General features: G+C 39.6%; 1 non-coding gene across 1 annotated transcript; it reads right to left on the bottom strand.

Moving 5' to 3' along the window:
- Positions 1 to 8,979: 8,979 nt before the first annotated feature.
- On the bottom strand, positions 8,980 to 9,040 carry LOC113594769 (U7 small nuclear RNA). The gene has a single exon (XR_003415212.1). It is a non-coding gene; the product is annotated as a U7 small nuclear RNA (small nuclear RNA).
- Between the last annotated feature and the right edge of the window lie 325 nt (positions 9,041 to 9,365).

Here is a 9,365-nt window from a genome sequence, read left to right as displayed (position 1 = left end):
AGAGATATGTAACCACAGGAGGGGACGTCAGAAACATCTTGTGCAAGGACTTGATGTACTGTTGAGGTCCCTGAGCTGCAGGGCCGTGTGCAAGGACCAGAAAGGGTCCTCTTGGAACTGAGAATGGCCCCAGGCAGAAAGACAGCAGACAGGGGCCTTTGTCCTACAATCCACAAGGAGCTGGATTTTGACAACGTGAATGAACTCAGAGGTGCATTCTTCCTGGAACCTCTCAGTGAGAGCTGAGCCACACTAATACCTTGATTTCTGCCACGTGAAACCTACAGTAGAAGAAGAATCAGTGGAGACAACGAATCTGCACGAGGGTAAAACAACAAGTCTGTGTTGTTTGAAGGTGTTAAGTTTGTTGTAGTTTCTAACAGCAGCAATAGAAAGTTAATACAGCCCAGGGTCCCAGAGTGGGAGACACTAGGGGACAGGAAAACTACAGGCGATGTGGGACCCTGAACAGAAGAGCACATTGGTAGAAGGAAAGGAGAAACCAAAATTAAGTCTGGACTTTAGATGACAGTGTCCTATCAATGTTAGGTGTCTTGGCTTATTTGTGTGAAAAGCTAACAGGGTTGTTCTGTACTGTTTCCCAACATTACTGTAGGTCGAAAATTATTTAAAACTGGAAATGCAAAAAAAAAAAAATATTCCCAGTTCTACAGCCTTTCTTCAAACATCCCTGACTACTGAATCCCTTTCTACCTGTGAGCTCCCTACATTTTCATTTCTACATCACATGATAACCATTGAGATTCTCATGCAGTTTCTCCTCTTAGTAAAATAGCACGATTGCCTTCATTGAAAACAGGAATGGTGATTTGAAGGCTCTGCTCTTTGTACCTGCTTCCTCTTCAGCACAGCCTTGCTAATAATGCAAGCTTCCACACAAATGGCTTTTATTTTGATGTCAAGGACTCTCATTTGTGAAACAGGTTTAAAACATCTATATTTCCTTAAAGGGAGATGTAGATAATGTATCTATTGCTATGTTGGTAATAAGATCCCTGTGGGTATAATTGTTTATGGCAAAGAAAACATCAGAAGTTTTTAAACAGTTAAGCATAGATTGTGGTCATTTATTTGCAGGCTTTCAGTATCAGAACATTTTTAGTCTAGATTTGCTAAGATTTTCCTAATCAGTTAGTATTTATTCAATCCGTAAAATTTATCTAATATCATGTATTCAGTGCCTACTATTTACCTCAGATTCCAAAAAGAATCAATTTAAGGAATGCTACAATACAAATTAATTGATTATTTGAGGATGAGGCTTAAGTAAACAAGTAAATTCTTCATGTTATACAGTAATGTTTTTTGAAGTTTTGATGGTTTTTCTTTCCATAATGTGAGTTTTTAAATTTTTTTTAACATTTATTCATTTTTGAGAGACAGACAGAGCATGAGCGGGGGAGGGGCAGAGAGAGAGAAGGAGACAGAATCTGAAGCCTACTGCAGGCTCTGAGCAAGCTGTCAGCACAGAGCCTGAGGCGGGGCTCGAACCCACAAAATGTGAGATCATGACCTGAGCCGAAGTCAGATGCTGAACCGACTGAGCTACCCAGGTGCCCCCCCCCCCATATTGCGAGTTTTAATTCAAATATTTACCTACTTTACTTAAGAAGTTATACCCTACAGATCCTTGCAAGCTCCAAGGCTGAGATCAGATGACAATGACGAGCACAGAGACTCAACTAGGGGACCTGAGAGTTTAGAGCACATGAGCAACACTACATCCAGGTGAATGCTCTCCAGAAGCACAGAATTTTAAGATCAGGGACCCTAAATTAATAAGAACATGGCCCCTTCCTTTAAATGCTTTGAAGCCTAGTGAGGAGACATACAAGTTGGAAATTCATTACATTACAACGTGATAAGTATTGTGATAATGATTCATTAAGATAAACTATTGGGACTACATCAAAATCAAAAAGCTTCTGCACAGTGAAGGATACAATCAGTGTAACAAAGGCAACCTTTGAAATGGGAGAAGGTATTTGCAAACGACAAATCTGATAAAGGTTAGTATCCAAACTATATAAAAAAACTTATAAAATTATAGACCTTTTTTTGCTGCTTAATTTTTTTTTTCTTTATCACTCTATTTTGCCAACTTAATTACAATATGTCTTAGTGTGGTCTACTTTTTTTTTTCCTTTTTTAATTTAGATTTGAGCTCTTTGTGCCTCCTGGATCTGGGTATCTGTCTCATTCCCCTGATTAGGAAAGTTTTCAGCTGTTATTTCTTCAAATAAATTTTCTTTCCCTGTTTCTCTCTCTTCTTCAGGACTCCTATATAGCACAAATGTTGTAACCTTTGATGGCATCACTGAGTTCCCTCAGTCTATTCTTGTTTTGCAAATTTTTCTTTCTTTCTTTCCTTCAGCTTGATTACTTTCCATTCCTCTGTCTTCCACCTCACTAATTCATTCCTCTGATTCTTCCCTCCTGCTGTTCATTCTGTCAAGTGTGTTTCTCACTTTACTAGTTGAGCCCTTTATCTCTGCTATGTTATTCCAGGTCTCACTCATGTTTTCTCATGTCCAGTGAGTATCCTGATGATCATTGCTTTTAATTCTCTACCTGGAATGTTCCTTTTATCTGTTTTGCTTAGATCTCTGGCCATAGCTTTGCCCTATTCTTTCATTTGGGATAAATTTCTCCGTCTCCTCATTTTGTCTGCCTCTCTGTTGTCTGTTTTTCTGTGTTAAGAAAGTCAGCTATATCTTCTGCTTTTGAAAGTTCTGGTGAGTTTGTGAAGAAGAGGTCCTGGGTGCTCTGGAGTGCAGTGATCCCTGTTCACCAGAGCCTAGCACTTCAGTTGAGCATCCTGTGTGTGTTGCTGATGCCCTGCTGTTGTGTCTGAGTCACTTTTCTTTTCATCTGCACTGATTCTGTCTGTTGTGGCCTGTGCTTCCTCTCTGGCAGGCCGGCTCTAAGGGGGCATGTCTGCCAGGGAACTTGGGGGCAGAATAGCAGTGTTAGCAAAATTTGCTAACTGGGCCACTAATCCTCTACCAGATCCCCCGAAGTGTGATGGTGCCTGGTTCCTGTGCACTGGGGTTGGCCGGGGGTGCAAGGCTGGGCACAGTGTGTGACCCTGGCAGGAGGGGCATGGTTGGGTCTGGAGCACCAGGGCCCCTAGGAGCATGGCTTGCTACAGAGCCTGGGGGTGTGTGGCTAGTCTCAACATGAAATGGTGGTGGGGGGCACACATGTGGCTTTAACAAATTTGCCCTGTGCCCAGGGCTAAGGCTTGGCGTGGCAAGTCCTCGGAAAAATTCATGCACATGGCACATAACCCTTTGCTAGCTCATTAGGTAGCAAGTCATCTGTGCAGGGCTGCTTCTCACAGGTGGCTCCGTGTTTATGCTGGCAGTTGGGGGAGGAAAGGGGTATCTGACAGCTCCCTCATTTCCAGAGAAGTCCCCCAACATCCTCTGAAATCAGTATAAACAGATTTTTCTCCTGTCTGTGTAAGCTGTTTTTATGTTGCCTCTGTGTGCAGGCTGCTATCTCTTTAAGGGCAGAGACCCTGCTACCACTCACCCTCCAGGCCCACCCAGTGCTGAGTCAGCTGGCTTTTAAAACTCCAGGCTCCAAGTGCCTCTTGGTTTCACAAATTCACAGAATTCAGCCTCTTCTAGTTTTAAAGCCAAGTGTTATGGGGATTGGTGTTCCCAGTGTGAGCTTCCTGGTGTGCGGGTCCTTTCTGTGCACACAGCTCCCTTCTTCCTGCAGGCAGCCTCCCTCCGCCTTTCAGACCTTCCTCACCTTTCAGATGCAGCTTCTTCCCTATAATTAGTGGTGGGGTTGGTTCTGCTAGTTTTCAGAACGTTCTTCGGTTTATTGACTTGGATGTGGGTAGTATCTAGTCATAAATGTTGGACAGAGACACTTCAACGTCCTCCTACTCTGCCATCTTCCTCTGGGGCAGCAAAACAGTCAAAATGTAAAAGCATAGACATCACAATGTAGAAAAAATTTACACCGGAAAGAATAAATTAGAATAGAAACAAATAGAAACTTGTTTTCTTTAATGTGTTCATCCATCGATTTCTTCCAACAACATCCAACAAATTAATTATCTGTTAAGATTTGGATACTGTATCTGGAAAAAGATAAACTAAGAGTAAACCAATAGGAAATAACATGCTGAAAGGCCTTAAGTGTGTATTTGCATCTCCCGTGTATACACACTGATTTACATTTAATTGTCTCATTCAAGCCTCATAGTTTACTCACTTATTTCTTCAATATGTCTTCAACTCATCTTCTAGGACATCTTAAATTCTGTATATAAACACTGTTCTACATGTGGCAGCTGTCTCTAGTACTCCTGTGTCCTTTGGGTGCCAGACTTGCTCCGGTCTACACAGCAGGTGGGCCATCTACACGGCAGGTGGGCCATCACATTTTCCACATCCTATGTTCCATGTCCTCTTACCTTTCTACCACAGGACAGACCCATTGCCCATCCTGATCAATCATCATACCCAAATTCCTCCTGCCCCACTAGAGTGACCAGTACTCCGGTAACAGATTGACTGGAATTTTTTTCTGAATTATTTAATAGCATTCAAAGAAGAAGTACCTTTTTTCCTATACAGGTATTTTTGTTTGCATGTGGGTCTTCAATATTCACTTTCTCCTCCAAACACACAAGCACACTTACACACACACACACACACACACACAATCATACCTCAAGGATTTTTGAGACATTGAAATATGTTTGAAATCAGGGCCACTACTGAAATGTTCCAGTCATCTGAAGATTAATAATGCAGACCCTTTTTGACAGTTATTTTAGGTTTTGGTATTTTCAAGCATCCAAAAGTTCTAATTTATACAATGAAACATCTTTTCATTTCATATTTGTTTCTAGTCATTTTAAAATGTAAATTATTATCTGTGCTGTGGAACAGAAATAGTTTTGTTCTGTTTTTGTTTTTATTCATGAACATATCTGCATACTGTATTAGTTATTATTTCTGCCTATTTATAAGTGAAGGGTGATATCTAAATAATTTCTTCACCAAAGGGATTAGACTGACCATTAGTAATATTAATAAAATATAAGAAAAGTAAAAAGACATAAATAAATTGCAATGGAAAAAAATAGGGAACTGAGATGAAGTCTAGGGTAAGGTTAGTATAGATAAATGAATAAACACAAAAAATTGCATCACTGGAGGCTCAAAATTCAGCTCCAAGCTTGTGAAACTCTGAAACACTGAGGTAAACAAAATAGTGTGATATTATAATTCTTAACTTTACACATGACTTGTTGTCAGTAATATTAATTTGTGAACTAAATCACTGTGGGGTTATATAAGCATATATTTATTTGTCCTGATCTATTTTATTTATTGTCATTATTATTACTTAAAATTAAATGTAAGCACCTACCTTGAATTTGACAATTAATTTCTAGAAAACAAATGGGGCATATAAATTATTCAGGAAGAAGATTTTTCTTCTTTTGGAAAGGGAGTTATATCAAGTGATGTAACAGAAAATGAAATTATTGTGATTTCAACTTGTCAAGAGAAGAAAAGTTTTATTTAAAACTTTTATCCTCAGGACAACTGACTGAAGCAGCAAATGCTGTTTTGTGTTTATATGTCATTTGTCCATATTTGACTATAATTAGCACACTTCCTGACAAGTAGAAACAGATTAAGACAAAGGGTAAATGTCGGACAGAAATACAGCAGTAATCAGATCAGGTAAAATAATATACAACAAAAAAGGGCAAATGCTTTTTTTAAAAATAAAAACAGGATTTGAAGTCAATTTATTTTTAAAAAGTCATACAGAGGACAGATTCCATATGTTTTCACTCCTATGTGGATCCTGAGAAGCTTAACAGGAGACCATGGGGGAGGGAAAGGAAAAAAAAAATGGCTAGAGAGGGAGGGAGCCAAAACATAAGAGACTCCTAAAAACTGAGAACAAACTGAGGGTTTATGGGGGGTGGGAAGGAGGGGTAGGTGGGTGATGGGTATCCAGGAGGGCACCTGTTGGGATGAGCACTGGGTGTTGTATGGAAACCAATTTGACAATAACTTTCATATTAAAAAAAAGTAAAAAATAAGAAATAAAAAAATCTCAAACCTACTTTAAAACATATTTTTATTTCTGATGCTAGTAATAGCAAGAGTGATAGTTGGCATTTGATGGATGCTTGACATGTTTTATAAGCTTTATCTGAATAACAAGACTGTGAGATAAATCTTCTAATATCCCTGATGTTACCAACACTTACTGATTGATAAGGATACAGAAGCAGAGAAGCATTGAAAACTTGTGGGGAGTCATATACCTAAAAAAAAAAAAAACAGAACGGTCAGTGCAACCCAGCTCTGTCAGATTTGGGAGTCCCTACCCCGCTCGACTTCTCAGACTGACTCCCAGGGGTTTGGTTGGTATTCACTCTGAGGCATAGAATACTTTAAAGAAGAATAAGAATTTGGCCATTTTATCACTTTAATTAAGGTTAACATAGTGCTTAAAAGAAATGAAGAGATCACACTCAGTATCAGATATTTGTGCATGACTCTAATGTTGCTATAATATCATCCACGGGACAGTGCTGTCACGTGCGTGTAACTGATCTTGCAAAAACAGCCGTTGGGAAGCAAGTCTTACAATCATTGATTTAATTTCAATTTCTATTATGCGGTTATCAAAATTTTTAATGGAAATACAAAGAATAGTGACTTATGAAAAGTCACTCGTGATTAAATGGAGCCAATTTAAAAATTAGGGATCAATCTGAAGGTAAATATGCAGTATTTTCAAGACAGAGGTCAACAGGGAATATTACATCAACTCATATTACTCAATGATGATGACTAAACACTCAGAAAGAATGCCTGTCTTAGTCCATTTGGGATGCTAGAGCAGTGGGTAGCTTGTAAAGAACACAAATTTATTTATCACGGTTCTGGAGGCTGGAAGTCCAAGATCGGGGTGCCTCCATGGGCAGGGAAGGGCCCAGGTCGCAGACTTCTGGCTGCATGCCCACGTGGTAGATCTCATGATAGATCTCGTGGGAGATCTCATGGTTCTACCTTCATTACTGAGGCACCCCCGCCAAAGGCCATAATTCCTAACATTCATCAGGCTGCAATTTCAACATTTGGATGTCGAGGAAACCCAAACGTTCAGACTATAGCAATCCACATTTGGAAGTGGCAGAGAAGATAATTTCTTGACATAATATAATCTTTAAGTATCCGTTTAAACTAATCAGTAAAGTATACATATTATTCTTCGTCTAATGTGATGTTCTTTCCGGTATGGTATCTTTTCCCTGTATGTCTGGGTTTTCAATTCATGCATGAAGAAACAAAGGGATTTTTTTTCCATGTCTAGAATTCCATACCCCATGAAGGCTCTCCTTATGTCTTCCCTTCCTGTGATAGGGAGAATTCCAGGATTGCCCCCAAGATTGCTGCCTGTGGCATGTACTCTCCATAACATTCTTTCCCCTTGAGTGTGAGCAGAACTATGACTGTGATGGGATATCACGCTCACGACTAGGTTACTAGTTTGTTGACTTTGTGTTAGTCAAAAGGGAGATTATGCAGGCAGTGCTGCCCTAATTAGAAGATACTGGGTTGGGGCGCCTGGGGGGCTCAGTCGGTTAAGCATCTAACTTCAGCTCAGGTCATGATCTCCTGGTTCGTGAGTTTGAGCCCCATGTCAGGCTCTGCGCTGACAGCTCAGAGCCTGGAGCCTGCTTCAGATTCTGTCTCCCTCTCTCCCTGCCCCACCCCCACTTGAGCTCTGTCTCTCTCTGTCTCTCAAAAATGAATAAACGTCAAAAAATTTTGAAAGAAAAAGAAAAAAAGATACTGGGTCTTTCTGAAGTCAGATGCACGACAGGGTGCATGGATTGGCCTTTCGGAACTAAGGGCAGTCCCTGGCCAAGAGCTAACAAGACAATGGGATTTGGGCCCTCCAGGCACAAGGAAATCATTTCTCCAGCAACCTGAGGGATCTTGGAAGTAGATCCTTCTCTAGTTGGGCCTCTGGAGGAAGGCATAGTCATCTGGTGCCTTGAGGCCTTGAGCAGAGGACCCACTCCTACTGTGTAATGTGCTGGACCCCTAACCCACAGAAACTAAGAAATGGTGTGTGTGCTATTTTAAGGTACTTAGTGTATGGTAATTTGTTACACAGCATTAGAAAGTTTGGTCTCTATATTACTCATGGTCATCTCATGCTGACAAAATGTATTCTTCCTGTTAAAAAAGAAAGCATCCACAAGCACTCTATGAGTAATTTACTTCTGATTTCATTTCTTAGGTAACCAGTGGCTGCTTTGTCTTTCTATTATCTCTTGGTAGGCTATTAGCCACCTTTAGCCTGTCTGAAGAGTGAATTAATATCCCTTAGAAAAAGTTCTCTTTGGCTGAGCTTTGCTATTTTACAGGTTTCTGGTGGAATGAATCCCATTACTTTCAATCACCCAGTGTACAATTGAGCTTGTATATGTATATATAATCTTATACATCCAAGGTTTTCATAATGTTTGTGACAAGCATTTCTGGAGTTGACAACCATTCTACAGAGGATTGTGCAGAAATGCTTATCTTTGAATTACCAGTAGTGGCTTCCAGGGTTTGGAGAATCGACCCTGTGTCAGATGCAATTCTTATTCTTCAAGGAACCCTATGAGGCGGTTAGGGTATGAGTACTTCGTTCAACAATACTCAGCTAGGAAAAGGCTGTGTCCATTGGATCCCACATGTGGCTAATTCCATCACCTTGTGTCTGTTCAGTTCTCTAAATAAGCAGCACGGAATAAGATAATAAAATGAGGGTTATATAATTTGCCACCTAAAAGTGGAAAAAGTCCTCTGATATTTATTGGAATCTAGAAAAGATTTGTTTTCACTACTTATTTTTTATTTTTATTTTTTAAATTTTTTATTTTTTCATGGCGGGGTGGGGGGCGGGAGTCTTCCAGTAAGAACGGAAAACCTGCTAGACAAATTCTAAAAGAGCTGTAACACTTCACTACTTATTTTTTCAAAGGCCCAAACTACAAGTCAGTAATTAAAAGAAATATTTAGACTTTGACATTGAATGCTTTTGTTCACATCATTATGAGTGAGGACTGAAAAGTGTTTTCTATGCACACACGTTTTTGGTCTCAAGCTTTTGAATCATATCTGGAAAAAAGATCAGACAGAACATAAAAGCTATGGATTCTCAAAAGTATTACTCATATAAAACTTCTTCTTTAATATACTCATTCTTGCATTCAATTAATATCTAGTTATTAGCTACTTTATTCTTTGCACACTTCTAGGTGTTTGGTATGCATTAAAAATTGTTAT

This window comes from Acinonyx jubatus, chromosome F2 (genome assembly GCF_027475565.1).
Source record: "Acinonyx jubatus isolate Ajub_Pintada_27869175 chromosome F2, VMU_Ajub_asm_v1.0, whole genome shotgun sequence".
In the NCBI taxonomy this organism is placed as follows: domain Eukaryota; kingdom Metazoa; phylum Chordata; class Mammalia; order Carnivora; family Felidae; genus Acinonyx; species Acinonyx jubatus.
Note: the sequence above shows the minus strand (reverse complement) of the source record. Positions and strands in the feature narration are given on the sequence as shown.